The sequence below is a fragment of the Rhinolophus sinicus genome, chromosome 17 (assembly GCF_057876585.1).
Source record: "Rhinolophus sinicus isolate RSI-liver-muscle chromosome 17, RSI-T2T, whole genome shotgun sequence".
In the NCBI taxonomy this organism is placed as follows: Eukaryota; Metazoa; Chordata; class Mammalia; order Chiroptera; family Rhinolophidae; genus Rhinolophus; species Rhinolophus sinicus.
Window position 1 is genome coordinate 201,688,084 of NC_142517.1, and position 17,401 is coordinate 201,705,484.

General features: G+C 40.9%; 1 long non-coding RNA gene across 1 annotated transcript in view; it reads left to right on the plus strand.

The window, feature by feature from the left end:
• LOC141567356 (uncharacterized) overlaps window positions 1-12,970 on the plus strand; it is a 29,122-nt gene extending 16,152 nt beyond the window's left edge. Inside the window, exons 2-4 of the long non-coding RNA XR_016019783.1 lie at window positions 9,472-9,666; window positions 12,160-12,297; window positions 12,717-12,970. This is a non-coding gene — a long non-coding RNA (uncharacterized LOC141567356). The remainder of the gene's footprint in view (window positions 1-9,471; window positions 9,667-12,159; window positions 12,298-12,716) is intronic.
• Window positions 12,971-17,401: the final 4,431 nt, after the last annotated feature.

The window sequence follows — 17,401 nt, forward strand, 5'->3', positions numbered from 1 at the left end:
TTTAATAACTATTATTAATGTTTTCCTGTTTCAACTATTATATTTAAGAAATCAATAATCAGAGATGTTATATTGTTTGCTCTGATTTGGGATTAGAGGCATGGCACAGTATTGTTCCAAAAGGGCATCTTATCAACAGTCGAGTGCATTGACATTGTGAACAGACGGAGAGCTCATCTTGCTCAAAGGCAAAACAAATACACTCTGGCAAAGCCCAACCAAAGAGCATTATGCTTTTGAAAGGAACTTCACGGCAGACAGATGTTTGTGTTCATTTTCTAAAGGAAGGGATTTAGGCTTACTCACAAAAATAAACATGGCATTATGATACAGAGTCTGTGTTTTTTCTTTTAAATAATGATCACTTATTAAAGTAGAAGAGATGTATCACAGCCAATAATGTTCTAGAATAATCCTTTGTAAATCATGATAATCATAAATAACGTTAATGGTAATAGCTCATTTTATCAGAAAATTCTTAAAAGGATTTTTGTTAACCAAAAGAAGAGTATTCCCATTTTAAATGAGGATTTATATGTAGTTTCCCAGAAATCATTGCACATTCCTGTGATGTTCATTGTTTCAGTCCCTCGCCGCCCATGACATCATGATTTTCAACGATCATCCAGCTATTTGCAGGCTCCCTCTCCTCAAAGTTGGAATTATTGAGAATCCCACCAGGTAGCAAAGAGTTAACTTTCATTCAGCAAACTAGTGAATTTGAAGATAATTTTTGATTGTGTGACAAAGCAGAGGGCTGAAATGGTAGATAGACTTTGTGATAAATTGAAAAACCTGCCTGCAGATTCTGCAGCTCCTCTCATCAAGAGGTAGAGCCAATTTTCCCTCTCCTTGATTCTGGGCTGGCCTTGACACTGGCTTTGACCAATAGAATGGGGCAGAAGTGACCCCGAGTTCTGATGCCTAAATCTTGAGAGCCCTTGCAACTTCCTCCTTCTTCTCTGGGAATATTTTCCTGAGGCCACTAGGTAGGGCCACCAGCAGTTTTTTAATCGTATTGGAGGATGGGAGGCAAATAACTTTTTTTTTTTGCTGAGTATTCTGAATGAATGCATGTTTGACAAGATTATAAAACTGATGTAAAACAGGAATAGAAAAAATTCGCCTACAACTTAATAGAACATTTTCTGTTAATACCTGAAAGTATATAAAAAAACAGTGGGCTAACTGCTAAGTTAACCATACCTCTTGTTAGATAATAATAATCTTTCAGTGTGGAAATCATGCATCCTTCTTCTGTCTAGTGTTTGTTGAACGCTACTCTGTCCCAGGAACCAGGGAAATGGTGGAGAACACGAGGGACACAGTGCCTGCCCTCAGGGGGCTAAGGTACTAAGCTAAGGAAGGCAGAGAAAAACAAGGGAAAGGACCAAATGATTATTCATTAGCATAAATGTTATGATGTAATCAAGGAAAGGGCTGAGAATAATGGTGGGCGGAGCCTACTTAGTACGGTGTGGTCAGGGTAAACTTGTCTGACAGAATGACATTTAAACTGAGATCTAAAGGATACAAATGAATCAGCTACACAAAAAGTGGAGGAGGAGTGTTCCCAGTGGAGGGAAAAACCTGAGAAAAGACCTTGGGCCAGGAACAAACTGGGGGTTGTTAGCATGGAGGTTCAGCGTACGGCTGTGGAGTCAGAGTTCACATACTGCCTCTGTTACTCACTAGTGTTATAAACCTGGTGGTGAGTTTCTTAACCTCTTTGTGCCTCAGTTTCCTTATGTGTAAATAGGGTACTCCATGAAGTTGAGAGCAGAGAGAGGTTATATGACACAGTGGACTTTATAGGACACAGCAAGAGATTTGGGGACCCTCTCCTGCAAAGTATAATGGGAAACCATTCAAGGGCATTTAGAAGGAGAATAGTATCATTTGTTTTATATTAACGAAGGTTATTTTTTTTGCTGCTGTATAGAAAGGGATGGGAGGAGGCAAGCATGGATCATGCAGACCAGATAGGAAGGAGTCCAGGTAAGAGAAGACAGGTTTGGACATAGAATTGACATCACTTACCAAGAGTTGGATGGGTGTCGTGCAGGGAGGCCTGCGGGGTCTCTGCTCCCGCTCCCCATTCAAGAACGCAGGATATGGTGAGGCCAAAAAGGAACACCCATGGAGCCATATGTAGGGGAGTCATACCACTACGGTCTCACTGGAGGCTTTGTCTGCAACCCACTCTCCTCTGTAGCCGCAGCAGTTATATTAGTAGCCAATGGCTCAATGGCCACAGCTGATGGCCATCTACTACCTGAGCCAGCATCCCTTCATGTGAGGCCAAGAGCCTGTAAACTACTTTCTGGGGCTTTGCCCCCACAATGGGTAAAAGCAGAAAAATGTTTAAAATGAGTCTTAGGTATTTGGCTTCAACAACTAGATGAGTTATGGTGACATTTATGGAGGTGACATTTACCTGGTTTGAGGATCATGGGGCCAGATAGGTTGGGTCTGAGCCCTCCAGGGCATGTCAGGCCTGGACCTTACACCTAAGGTTGCACTTTTAAAGTCCAGTCATCTTTTGTATGCATGAGAAATTTACATACTACCCTTGATGGCCATGGCACTGTTTAAGGGCTCTGTAGATGGTCTCTTTTAATGCTCAGAAGAACCTCTGACGTAGGTACTGTCATCATTACCATTTCACAGACAAGGAGAGTCACAAAGCAATAAAATAGGGAAACCTGAATTAGAGCCCAAGGGAGGCTAGCCCCAGAGGCTGCAACCTTCACCACTGAATTACCTATGGAGGTTGTGATCCTAAGTAAAGAATGGGAGTCAGTTTTGGCTTTTTTATTCATAAACTTTAAATTAAAATATAACACACAATAAGGTATAAAAATCCTAAGTGTGCCATCTGGTGAGTTACCAGGACAGGCATGCTTATGAACAATACTTCCATCAGACAGTGGAAAATAATTGTACCCAGAAGCCACTTTATGCCCCTTCCCCATCGCTACCTCTCCACTTTCCGAAAGGTAATCGGTCTCCTGACTTCTAACGATAGCTGAGTTTTTTACTTAATATAAATGGAATGATAAGATTTGCCTTTTTTAGGACAGAAATCTGTCCTGTTTTGGAACACTTGGGTCATTCCATGGGAATTAGAATAACTTAGTAGAAACTGCCCCTAAATGCAGTGGAGAAACCACATAGGGCCAGTTTTGGAATAAACTTCCCTGAGTCTGCCAGTGGTGGGTGGTGCAGCCTGCCTGGAGAGAAAGGGAAAGGATATAAAAAGGAAATTCTAAAGGAGACATCTTAAGTGTACATGAAAGAAACGGGGGAGGGGGAATGCTAGGTGGAAGTAATAATGTGGAAAAATAGGAGGTGAATTCACTATTAAGGACAAACTATAAACGGACAAGTGCAAGATAAGATATTTATGGGAAAATCTTTTGCTTAGTTGAGATACTTGGGGTGAGGGACCACTTAGAGTTGTCCTCTCTTTCATCCATTTTGAAAAACCACAAGGGTAAGCTCTTAAAAGTCAATAATATGGGCTATATCCTATGTCATATTGTACGGTTTATGTGATGCAATAAAAAAGATTAAGGGATGGTACAAGCTTACAATTGTCAGCTAATCACAAGCTGCATGAGTGATGAAAGGTACTTTATAATCTGACGCTTGAGGTTTATAGAAGCCCAGACTAGTTAAGTGAATGGCGGTGCAGTTAACAAGGCCACACCCTGAGAAGGGGCAGCGTGGGGGCCAGAGCCTGGGGTTGTGAACAGCCAGGTCTCCATATGGTACTGAACTGTCTTCCTCATGCGGTCGATGTGCATATACACAGGTGGTGGTCTGAGATCTTAAAAGCGGAAGGTAGAATCATATTCAGGGTCATTTTGCACGCTATTTGTCCTCTTTTCACGAAAGACCAAGGGACACTGGTAGTGGCAAATGGTCTTTGCAGGTTTAGGGGTGGGATGAGTACCTGCAAGCACCAGGAATACAAATTATTCTTCCTCCTCCCTGGATGGTCTTCTCCAGTTCCTTCAAAACCTGGCTCCATCTCGTCTTTCAACCTCGATTCCCAAAAGTTGTACCTAATGGTTCTCTCCTTAGCACTTCACGGAATTCCCTCTCAACACGTATACAGTAAGTTTTTGTTTTATGTATTTTTTTACACTTGATCTTAGCCAAAAGGCCTAGAAGCGATTATTTTATGTATTTTTTTGATCACTTGTTTGGTACATCTCTTTGTTTGCTTCCTCAACTACAATGCAAATGGCAACCCGACAGGGACCAGTCTGCCTAGTTCACTGCAGTAATCCCAGCACGGGCACTCTTGTAGAGGCAAATCGCCGTGGCTATAAGGCTGTCCTACACATTTGGGCTTTCCAAGGCCGTGTCTCTATGTGCAGGTTGGAGTACTCCTGGTACCTTTAACTACCTGTGCACAGCTCCTCAGCTTGGTAAGTGAGAGAAGCTGCGGGGGATGCATCACCTCGATTCTTTCATTCCGCTCTTCTTTAATTCCATCTAGTACTAAAGGTGTTGGCTGTCCCGATGTGCTCAGCATCTAGGATGTTTTCCTAAGTGGGCTCACGTGCAGGAAATGAAGCCTGTTTTTGCTGTGGGGTCTTGTACCTATATCCTGGATCATTCTAGTGACTCTAGAGGGGGGTGCCTCTCTGGCTGGTCTACCTAAGTGTGAGCTGGAAATTCTGGGGACATATGCAAGTCTTTGGATCCTTCAAGCTGGAGTCAGTCTCCAATTGGACACTCAATGGCATTTCAAGATAGCATCAGGCCCAGAGAACCCTGTGTTTCTTCTCCCTGCCCAGCCCACTCATTGAGTGGAGTGTGGAGGCAGACTTATTTTCAGGTGGGTGCACACATGACCATGATGTCGATGGCTTGGGAGGCCACAGAATAGTTCAATGCATGGTACGAATAAAGTTTATGTCATGGGTTCAAATGCTGTCTTTATCTCTTAGTGGCAGTGTGACTTTAGTAGAGTGACTTGTCCTATGTGAGCAATTGCCTACCAATATTGGTGCCTAGGTTTTTACCTTCAGGGGCTAAAATCCATGCCCAGAAAAATCCCTTCCTTCTTGAACTTCTGAGACTAAAAGGTGTTTGTCGTCTGGCAAATGGTATCTATGGATATTCCCTTTACCAGGAAAACTAATGTTCAGCTGTACTATTGTTTATAATCAGCAGAGAAACAATACTGCTTCTAGTGAAAGATAGTTGGCACAATATCCAGGCTTAGGGGCATGCTAGGACAGAGATGGCCCAGATCTCTGGCAGGACCACAGATGCACAGGTAAGCAGGATTAGGCTGGCATAGGGCCAGAGGTATGGCTTTTCATTTTATGTTATTTTTTTAGCTTAATCCACTGAGTTCTTTTTCCTAAATCAAGTGTAATGCATACTGGCAAAATACTGCAAATGTAACTGAGACCATATGGTGGAGCATTTATTTTCTTACTATAGGCAAATACCGTTAATTTAAATGGCAAGTATCTGTTATGAATGTTTTTTAATGTAAACAAAACAATAGCTAAAATGCCTTTAACAAACAAGGCTGATACCATTCTTTTACATTTATTTTATTGTTTTACTGCCATATAATGTTTGTGCATTTAAGAAACATTTGTTTCACAACATTTTCAATCAATTGCTAATTTAAGTAGGAAGCTAAAAATAAAAGCCTTCAACATTGAGATAATGATTTATCTCTTGGCTTGTTTATCCAGTTAAAAGTCAAAGTTAACTGCAAATGAAATGATTCATATCATCAAATAGCAGTTAACAGTCTCTTGGGTGCGGTAGTTTAAGGGGCACGAGATAAACACAGACAAATTACTTCGCAGGCTGCATGCCATTTTTACACACTGTATTATCCTTTAGATAGATTTTGCATATGTCCTTCAGCTAAATGAAAACATAAGCTTGTGTATTTGATTTACTCTTTTCTTTTTTTTAAATTGAAGTTTATTGGGGTGACAATTGTCAGTAAAGTTACATAGATTCAGGTGTACAATTCTGTATTACATCATCTATAAATCCCATTGTGTGTTCACCACCCAAAGTCAGTTCTCCTTCCATCACCATATATTTGACCCTGTTTACCCTCTTCTACAACCCCAGTCCCCCTTTACCCTCTGGTAACCACTAAACTATTTTCTGTGTCTATGAGTTTTTGTTCCTTCATTTGTTTGTCTTATTCTTTTGTTGTTTTCAGTTTTATATACCATATATCAGTGAAATCATACGGTTCTCTAATTTTTTTGTCTGACTTATTTCGCTTAGCATTATAATCTCAAGATCCATCCATGTTGTCACAAATGGTCCTATTTTATCTTTTCTTATGGTAGAATAGTATTTCATTATGTATATATACCACAACTTCTTTATCCATTCATCTATCGAAGGACATTTTGGCTGTTTCCATGCCTTGGCCACCGTAAATAAAGTTGTAATGAACATTGGAGCACACATGTCTTTACGGATAAATGTTTTCAGATTTTTGGGTGTAGATACGCAGGTTATATGGTAATTCTATTGGTAATTTTTTGAGGAATGTCCACACTGCCTTCCATAGAGGCTGCACCAGTCTGCATTCCCACCAACAGTGTATGAGGGTTCATTTTTCTCCACAGCCTCTCCAACACTTGTTACTATTTGTCTTATTGATGATAGCCATTCTGACTGGGGTGAGGTGATATCTCATTGTGGTTTTGATTTGCATTTCTCTGACGATTAGTGATGTTGAGCATGTTTTGGACTGATTATTTATGTTAGATGTTCTAGTGAGCTATGAAGTAACTTTTAGTAGTTTGAATTCTGTTGGCTTCTGTCTTAAATCTTGATGAACTTCATTAGCCAGACATTCTCAGTGTTTTAATCAAGATTTCTGCCCCCAATTTTTTCCCTATTCTTGAAAAACTTTATTTTTGAAAATGGAGATAGTTAATAACACAACTGAATGCGTAAATCTTAAGTGTGTGGTAGACAGAATAACGGACTGCCAAAGATGTCCACATTCTCATCCCTGAAAACTGAATATGTTATCATACATGACAAAAGGGACTTTGCAGAAATGCTTAATTTAAGGTCCTTGAGATAGAGAGATTATTCTGGATTATCCGTGTGGACACCATGAAATCACAAGAGTTCTTAAAAGCGGAAGAGGGAGGTAGAACCAGACATCAGAGTGATGTGATGTGATGTGAGAAAGACTCCACCAACCCCCATTACTGGCTTTGCAGATGGAGGGAAGGGACTATGAACCAAGGATGTGGGTGGAATTTAGAAACAGGAATAGGCAAGAAAGCATATTCTCTCCTAAAGCTTTCAAAAAGGAATCCAATCCTGACCATACTTTGATTTTAGCCCAGTGGGACTTTTGTAGACCACCAGCCTACATAATTGTAACAGAATAAATGTGTGCAGTAAGCCACCAAGTTTGTGACAATCTGTTATGGCAGCAAAAGGAAACTAATACAACAATTAAGTGCATTTTTACATGTGCGTAAATTTGTGTAAGCACTACCTAGAACAAGACATACAACATTTCCAGCTATGTAGACATTTCCTTTATGCCTCTTTCCAGTCAAAATCACCCACTGGGGAGCCATTATTCTGACTGCTGTCTTTATAGATGAGTTTGGCCTGTTCCTGACCTTCTGACCCTATGCTTTTTGGAGTTTAGCTTCTTTCTTTTAACATAATACTTTTGAAGTTCATCTATCAATTCCATTTATTTTTATTGCTATGTAGGATTCCACTGTATGTACATATCACAATTTGTTCTTTGACTCTTTTTCTTTGTTTCTAGCTTTTATCTATTACTAATCATATTTGCTGAATGTTCTTGTGCAAGGCTTTTAATGGACATATGCATTTATTTCTCTTGGAGATATAGTAGGAGTAGAATTGCTGGGTTTTAGGTAGGTATATATTTAACTCTTATAAAAATTCCTAACAGTTCACCCAAGTGGTTCTACTATTGCAGAATAATTTTGCAGATTTGAATCAGCTGCAGAAGCTCTCTCAGAAGCTGCCTTTTGTCATAGTTATTCATGAAAAGGGTGTGCTTTGTAGCATCATATTGCACAGGGCTCATTACCAGGTTGCTTGGAGGAGAGCAAAGGGCTAGGTGAGACCATGGTTGGAATTCTGTGCTTTAGATTTTCACCTGCCATTTCAAATATTTAACACTGTTCAGGGTACTTGTCAGACTCCAAAGTTGATATTATGAAACTTAGCACTAATAATGTGTTAGTCACTATTTGGAAAAATATTAGCTGGATGGCAGATATAAAAAAGACCAAAGGAAGAGGAGAAGACAGACAGGAAGTCTTGGATGTGGGATACTGCTATGCTGTGGTACAACAGAATGAAACGAGTGCGATGACTCCTGAGTTAGCTGGTGCAGGGGTCTTGCCAGAAGCCATAAGCCAACTAACTTCTGGAGACTCTGAGTAGACATGTTCTGCTGATAATTATGCATCTAGTTTTCAAAAATCTTAAGGTTCACAGATACTCTAGCCCCCCAGACTTCCATCATCCTTCCCTCACGCTTCAGTTGGTGATGAGATGACAAATACAGCCGATCCTCATTTTTCATGGACTCTGTATTTGTGAATTCACTTTCTCTCTAAAATTTATTTATGACTCCCCCCGCCCAATCAATACTCATTACTCTTTCATAGTCATTTGTGGACATGCACAGAGTGACCAAAAAAAAAAAAAAGTGAGTCCCCAGGCACATGTCCCCAGCTGATATTGAACAAGTGGATCTCTGCCTTCTTGTTGCAGCTTTCAGGCTGTAAACAAGTACCTTTTCCATGGACTATCACTGTCATGATTTTTGCATTTATGTGTTTTTTTGTTGGTGATTTTGATGTTTAAAATGGTCCCCAAGCAAGAAGTGCTGAAGTGATGTCTACAACAAGAAAACTGTGATGTGCTTATGAAGAAAACACAAGTGGTAAATAAGCTTCCTTCAGGCATGAGTTATAGCGCAGTTGGCTGTGAATTCCTTATTGAATCACAATACATACTCATATTAAATAAGGTGTCTTTAAACAGAAACACACATAAAACAAGCTTACATGTTGATTAGTTGATGCAAATTTCGTGATCAGAGGCTCACAGGACCCTAACCCTGTAATTCCCTTAGGAGCAATTGTTCAGTATTTGCTAATTCAGTGTTTATGGTGAGGTTATAGAACAAAACTATGCTGAATAATGAGAATCCACTGGATATAGACCACAGACCCTCAATTCCAGTGATATCCTTGAGAAAGTCTCAGTGATAAAACACAGCACACTAATATGGAAACAACAGGGAATGTAGAGTTCTTATTGACCTACTGAAGGGATTTCTTTAGGTTGGAGCCAAACTTCACATAAGTTCATTCTGATCTCTTTTATGTTCAGGGCATATGGCATTTTTTTTGTTCATATCTGTTTTTTTCCTCCCTAAAACAGATAACAACTTGTGCCCATGCCCAGAGAACCATAAAATGCCAGTGGTGTCAAGACCCTCAGATCTATCAGTCCAACTCCCTCTTTCCCAGATGACAAATTTGTGGTCCAGCGAGGTGGAGGGATTGCCATGATCTGGAATTCCATTCATTTTACTGCCTTTGATTTCATACATATGACTCGAGCTGAGGAGAGGAGGTAACGATAACAACTGTATGTGAAAATCATGTTAAATAACCAACCCTGTAAGAATAAATTCTGTATTATCAGCATCCTGTATGCTTGGGTGATAACCGTAAGTAAAAGTGATAGTTTCTCAGATAATTTAGAACTTTATCATTGCACGTCCAGGTCCCATCCAATCAGATGACACTATCAACCAATAGTGTCATATGGCAGAGAAATCTTTTGACTGGATGATTGCCAACTCACTCTGTCTCTGTGTGAAGGAATGCTCTGCATTTTTGATGGGTTATTAGATACACTTTCGTTACAGTAACACTTGGGGGAGGCCGGATTTACTGACTTCATGAACATGGAACTGAGTTCTTTCTCCACCTATGCAGACTGGTGTGAGTGCCTAAGAGGTTGTTTCTGATCTTCAGAACACAGACGTTTGATTTGATCATTAATTTTATATTGGACATCCTGAAGTAATATTCAGTATCTCAATTATTCAGATGTTTATTACAAGCCAATATTTTCTTATATATTATTATTATATATGCATGTATGTATATGTATATATATATATATACATATATATATATATATACATATATACATCTATACATCTATCTATCTATCTATCTATCTATCTATCTATCTATATATATATATATATATATGTATATGTATAGTAATGGTACCTATAATTTATTTTTTTGTACTGAGAGAAGGATGATGCCACAGTCTGGAGGGAAGTAACCATGCCAGAAATGTCAGGTGTTGGAATGTTTGAATTATGCTGTTATTCATGCATGATGGTGAGGCTACCAGCTCATCCTGTGACATAAGCTCTGTGTTGTTTTTCTGTGTAATCAGTAACATTTCCCCCGATCCTGAGAGTTCACTATAGATATTTTGGAAAATAAAGAGTGAAGAAGAGAATAATTTACTCATAATTCTACCCCTCAGAGATGAGCACTTCAGTGTTTTATCCTTTGTGTGTATATACTCACAGGTATCCATTGCATTTTGCTTTTATTTATATGTACAAAATGGGATCACGTGCTCTATTTCATACAGTTTAAGTTTAATGCGTCATGTTTATATTCCCATGTCATGAAATATTCTCCAAAAACTATAAAATCCATCATGCTCCCAGATTTACTAAAGCAACCCCCAAGTGTTGGACATAAAAGCAATTTTTTGCTCTTTAAAATAACATCGCAATCAGTATCTTTGAATATTTTTGGCATAGCTCTGATTGTTTCCTCTAGATAAATTCCTGCACCTGTCCTTACTGGGGTAAGGGGTCTGGGAGACTTTTGTAGTATTGGCCCAAGGCTCCCTGGGACCGTTACAGTGGTCAGGCCTTTTGATGTGATGACTGGAGGGAAGGAGGTCTCCCTCTTTCTGGTGGCAGATGCCCCAGTCAAGGCTCCAAACTGACCACTTGGGGCAGAGCCTAATGCCCTGTTTTGATAGACTCTGCCTCTCATTCTAACTGTTTTCTGGAGGAGGGTACCTGTGGTTAAAAAAATAAAAAATCTTGCTTTTAAAATTAAATCTGCAAATCATGATTCTTTATGACTAAAGCTGGTATGTTGGTGAAAAAGTTAATAACATTGTACACAAACGCTGTTTGAGTATTTAAAAGGAGAACATACATTTTTGAGGTTGGTTCCCCTTTGACATTTTCTCAAAGCCAAAAAGTCCAAGCACAGAAGACCTGGCCCAGTTTCCTTTTAAGTTTTTTTTAACAGCATTGACAAGCGGGTCCGGCACACTGGCCTTAGAACTTCCAGAACAGTACCTCTTCCACCGAAAACCCTGAATACATATGCATATTATGTAGAGATGCAATTTAGTTTTCTTTCTTTGTGTGCATGTTCCAGGTAAATGTTTCACTATTTTTCACAATGGTTTTGGGCTTAAAAACACCCAAATTGTCTAAAGAATAATGACAACTAACAGTTGTGGGCAATCACCTGGGATATGGGCTGTGCCCTAGGTTCTTTATATACCTATTTTATTCTTCAAAACAGCCTTCCCCTGCTCAGTATTTTATAACAGATGAGCAAATCGAACCTCAGAGAAAGGCCTTTCCTCAAATCTGACTGTATGTGAAGAGCCAGATCTGTCTGGTTTCACTATAACACTCTGCTCCCCTGGGGTTCTGACCATGGTTCCTTATTCCAAGCCAAGTGATTTCTCTGCATCCCCACCACCATTTCAACTGCTGATTTTCTCATTCATTTAATGCATGTGGAGCAAATGCCCTGAGTCAGATGTTAGAAATAGAAAAATGACCAGACAGCCCTCACCTGTGATGGCTTGGAGACGAGGACATGGTAACGAGCAACACAGTGCATTGTGATGGATAGTACAAAGAACTGTGAAATCTTAGAGAGCATGTGACCTCAGGAGCAGGTCAGATTACCTCGAGGCCTCCCCTGTTGACTTTCATTTCTCTAATATTCTCTCATAGTCCGGTTCAGTCTCACACACGTTCACACACTTTTGCAGATCCTCAAGCTCACTGTCATACGACTCCCCAGGCAGTAAATGAGTGCCAAACAACGGAACAGAGAACATGCTCAGAGAATAAGGAGATCAGAGGAGATGGAGACGGCTTCTGGGAGCAGCAATTAAGGGCAGCTATGGGTGTGTACCTGCTTGTTCCACACCTGTGACTGTGGCTGAATGAGTGTGATTATCCTGGAGCGAGCAGAGAATGAGGCCAGGGCCTCACGTCCCTCAGGATTGAGGGGCTGGGTCGCACCACCAGGAAAGCAGAGGTGATATCTGAGAGTGAGGGGGTTTAGAAGGGATAGTGAAGGGGGAGAGAGTGACTGCGCTGAAGTTCATCCCACGAAGCTCCTTCTTCTGTCTCCCCCCAGGGAAGAGAGGCTCATGGGACAGGTAGAAGAGCTGCGCCCTGAGTGTGGGGTCTCCAGAGAACTGCGCAGAGGTGGATTGTGGTGGCCTGGGAGATGCAGGACTAGGGCGCTTCATATCCCTGCACTTCTGGGCTCTGTCGCGTTAGAGGCCTTGATACCCCAAAGTGGGTCCTCTCTTTCCAGGCAACACAGGGAGGGTTCTATTGAGTCACAAGCCACTGCTGTTGCCCGGCACTTGGAACTCCTGTGTCCAAGGTTAGCAGATGAGAAGAGTCCCCATCATAGCAGGTCGCTGACCTTGATCCACAGGGGGAGCAAGGCTGCTGCTATGAAGTGGGAACAAGGACGAACATATGAAGGACTCAGATTATCAGGTGGGTATCTCTAGATATTCCCGAGTTTTCAGGATCCTCCCAGGAACGTATTTTCTAAAAGCTCTTTCTATGATTCTGTGGGCAGATAGGGTTGAAAATTGCTGAGTGAATCTCTTTTTTCTCATTCTATTTCCTTTCTAAGATAACTTGCATTGTATTCATAAGAGATAGATAATGGAACTAAGATTCATTAAGTAGGAGGAATTCAAGATACATGTTAGGTAATAAAAACTCAGGTGCTTTATTTAATCTGGAGAAGAACAGAGAACACATAGAAACGTGGTAAATAAAAGTACAGGGAAAAGTCAGGTAGTTTTTTATTTTTCTATGCCCCAGAATAACATTTTTTCCTTTTTCTTCTTACACTTACGTTTAACAGAATAGCTATTGTTTTCTTTGTTATGATAAACTTACCCCAACTTATTGTTTTCTTCTGAATATTATTTATGTTCTAATTTTTAGGCATGATTTGTCTCTTCTAGGATTAAGAAAAAGGTCTGTTGAGATTGCTTCTTTTCCCTTGAGAGATGTCTGTATTTTACATAAACAATGATTTATTATGAAATTTCCATATTTTATGTTCCTCTTTCCAAGGAGAAGGCTAGTATCACCCCTCACAAAGTGATAACCCTGTCCCCCAAGCTTCTTTCCTTCAACTGTACTCTCACATTGGGTCCCTAGCTTGTGGAGTAAGAAGATCTGTCTATAGTGAAGAAATTCAAGTAGATGCCTCTTAAACTATATCATCTCTGGACAACATAGGACATAAAAAGCAATATTGTATCAATGGGGCATGGAGAGATTCGTGCCACTCTTAAGGATATAAAGGAAGCAGGGTTAGTAGTCCCCATCATATCTCTATTTAATTCACCAATGTAGGCCCCGAGGAAAGTTGATGGATTCTGGAGGTTGACTGCAGACCACAGCAAGCAGGCTAAGGTATCTTTGCTAGAACAGATAAATACAACCTCAAGTATATGGTATGTGGCCATTTATCTGGCAACCTCAGATATATGGAATGTGGCTATTTATCTGGCAAATACATTCTTTTGGAACCCCATTAAAAAAGAACATCAGAAACAGTTTTCATTCACATGGGAGAGACAAGAATATACATTTATAGTTTTGTTCCAGGGCAATGTCAACCCTGTTGCTTTCTGATATGTAATAGAGTCGAAAGAAAGCTGCCCTGCCTAAGATCTGTGGTTGACTGAATAGGATTCTTCTCCCCTACAGGTGCCCATGTCCTAATCGCTGAACCTGTGAATATGTTACATTACATGGCAAAAGGGCCTTTGCCGGTGTGATTAAGTTAAAGATTTGAGATAGGAAGATTAGCTTGGATTATTGGGGCAGGGGAGGCAATGTAATCACAAGGGCTTTACAAGGGAAGGAGGGAGGCAGGAGAGTCTGAGTCAGAGAAGGCAATGTAGTGGGTGGGGCGGGGGGAGAGAAAGAGAGAGAGAGAGAGGAAGAGAAGCGAGAAGAGAGAGAGAAATTTGAAGGTGCTACTATGCTGGCTATGAAGAGAGACAGGCCATAAGCCAAGAAATGCAGCAGAAGCTGGAAAAGGCAGGGAAATGGATTCTCCCTTAGAGCCTCCAGAAGCAACACAGCCCTGCTGACTCCTTGATTTTAGGACATCTGACCTCCAGAACTGTAAGATAATACATTTGTGTAGTTTTAAGCCACTAATTTTGAGTAATTTGTTATGGGCATGATAGGAAACAAAAATTTCCCAGAGAGCATCAGAGTGATGGCATGAGATAGGGTGGTTTCAGGGATTGGTGAATTCAGCAGCTTACTGCCGTAGTCCAGGTCCTAGGTTCTTTATAAAATTGCTCTTTGACTTCCTCAGTGCGGTGTTTGCTGGTTTTCAGGCAAACCTCATGGTGACAAGAGTGCTGCTTTGGTTCCAAGCATTGCATCTTACACCTTACTACTCAGTCAGGAAGAGAGAATGATCTTTGTGTTTATTTTTTAGGAGTAAAGAACACTTTCTCATAATAGCAGAATATTTTTTGACCTGTATGTCCACCATTCTTTGTATTGACCTTCACGTCAAGATAGCTAAAGGAAGCATTGCAAAGAGTTGTGTCCATGTTGAGATATGATATCGACTTTTTGAATGTTCTTCTCATGTTTCATGAGGATGAGAGATGGCCTTCAGGGCAGTCTGCCCCAACTGGAGTGTTTGTCGAGAAGACGTGCATTTATTGAGTATTTGGAGACACAGATAATAAAGCATCTTGCATGGAGTGTTATAGGATTCCAAAGAAAACTTCATTGAACCCCAGTGGCTATCAGGGAGTAGCTATGGAAATAGTCATTAGCCTAAAGGCTTGTTGTAATCCTCTTTTGAAAGCTCTGAACTCAGACTTTAAAATGACCAAAATGTACCTATTTGCCTGCAGCACATACTTTCTCAAAGTGATTTTTGCTCCATAAATAGATTGCATTGACCTATTCTGGCCTGTTTGGTTAATTACACTGCATTTTGTCCAGAGGTCCTGCTGAGCAGGCGAGTGACGTCACGGTTCACTGCCATCAGGGGTTCTTTGCAGAACTTTGGGCAGAAATCTTCACAAGAATGGTTGCAACTTCATCGAGGTTTCCACCGCAGCTCAGCAGCTCTGGAAGTGGCCGTCCCTGTGGGAGGAGGGCCTTTGAAAGCAACTGATGAGAAGTGGCTCCGAGTTCATTGAAATCTTTGGAAGTTGCTCCAGTCATCACACAAGAGGTGAACTCTTTCAGTGTATATTTGAAAGGAGATTGTAAACATCATATTTCTTATGGGAGAAAACTTTGGGGCCATGTTCAGTCTTATTTACTATGTAAATTCTCTGTAGCCACTGACTAGTGAAAGGAGGGCTGAGTTCACCAAGGGCAGACTGTGATGTCACAGAAACGGTGCTGGGCCATGAGTCAGGAGATGCGGTTTCTAAACATGGCCTGTCACTGATGCCCTGTACTGGGCTGGGAGTTGGAATGAATCTCTACTTAACGTTTCCTTGAAAGCAAAGACCATGTTTTGTACTTACTGCTACTACTGTTGCTGTTGTTTTTGAGTGCTTACTGTGTGCTAGGTATTGTGGTGGGTGCTTGACTAGCTCATGAAATCTCCACATGCCAGGGAATGTCTGTAGATCTCCATTTCACAGATGAGGGAACTGAGGCTTAATGAAGCCCAGTGACCTTGCCTAGGGTGCAGGACTGTCTGGTTTCAAGGCCTGGGCACTTCCTTCCTTGAGATCTACGACAAGCAGCGTTGGTCCTAACAACCCCTCACCTTTACAACAGCAAGTCTCAAACTTGCTTGCTCATTGGAATCACTGGGAGAGCTTTCCTTTAAAGAATACTGATGCTGAGGCCCGTCCCCGGTGACATAACTTGCCCAGGGTGCAGCTGAGCAATGGGATTTTTAATGCTCCTCAGTTTATTGTATTTTGCAACCAGGATTGAGAACCTCTGCTTTACATGAAGTTTCAGGGTTTGGGGAGAGAAGGCTGGGGAGACACTTCCTGATTTTGAAGCTCCAGTTTTCTGAGGGCTGGCTTTTCTTGGCATGGCCTCTTGAAGAGCTCCTTTAAATTCTAGAGTCTTGGAGTTGGGACTAAGAGGCTGGGGAGACACTTCCTGATTTTGAAGCTCCAGTTTTCTGAGGGCTGGCTTTTCTTGGCATGGCCTCTTGAAGAGCTCCTTTAAATTCTAGAGTCTTGGAGTTGGGACTAAGTTTCAGTGCGGCTCTAGAAATGTGAAGTACTTGAGAAAGGAAATAAGTAAATATTTGGGAGGGACACTTGAATGAATTGGTTTAGGATAGACTTGATGCTGGGGGCAGTTCTTTTTTAAGAGAGAAAGAGTGTCTGTGTGTGATGATGTGAAGGCACATTTCCACGTAATCAATCCAGACAAAGCCATGAGCAAAGGAAATGGCAGAGATGAAAAAGGTTATGAATTGGTGGACAATGTAGAATCATCCACACAGTAAATGAGATGATACAGTTAGGAAGAGACTAATCAGCTCACTTCTTGGACACCCATTTAACTGTCACATATGACCATGGCCCATTTAGCAGATTACTTTTTCTAGTGCACTAAATGGTACAACACCTGGGCCAAGGAGTTATTTGCTTCTGAGCTATCCATTCACTTTCCTGCTCTTCAGTGCCGAATGCTTTTCTTTTATTAAAGAGGGAGGTTTGTTGAAAAAATTCGTATTTCAAAAATCATGACTCTTCTGGGTGTTTTAGAGAGTGAAGTTTTCTCCTACTCAGAAAGTCTTGCTTGCATGCCGATCTTTCCATCAGAAGTGAGTTCCTGGTTTGAAGTAACAAGTAACCCTATGTGAAATAAAAATCCTCAAGGTTAAGGGAGAAAGGAAAGAGAATGGGTGTGGCTGGGGAATTAATGCTGGGTGGGATTAGGGACAATTTTCATGCATGAGTTTCATGCATGCACAATTATGACTGATAATTGTGTTCTCTAAAGAAG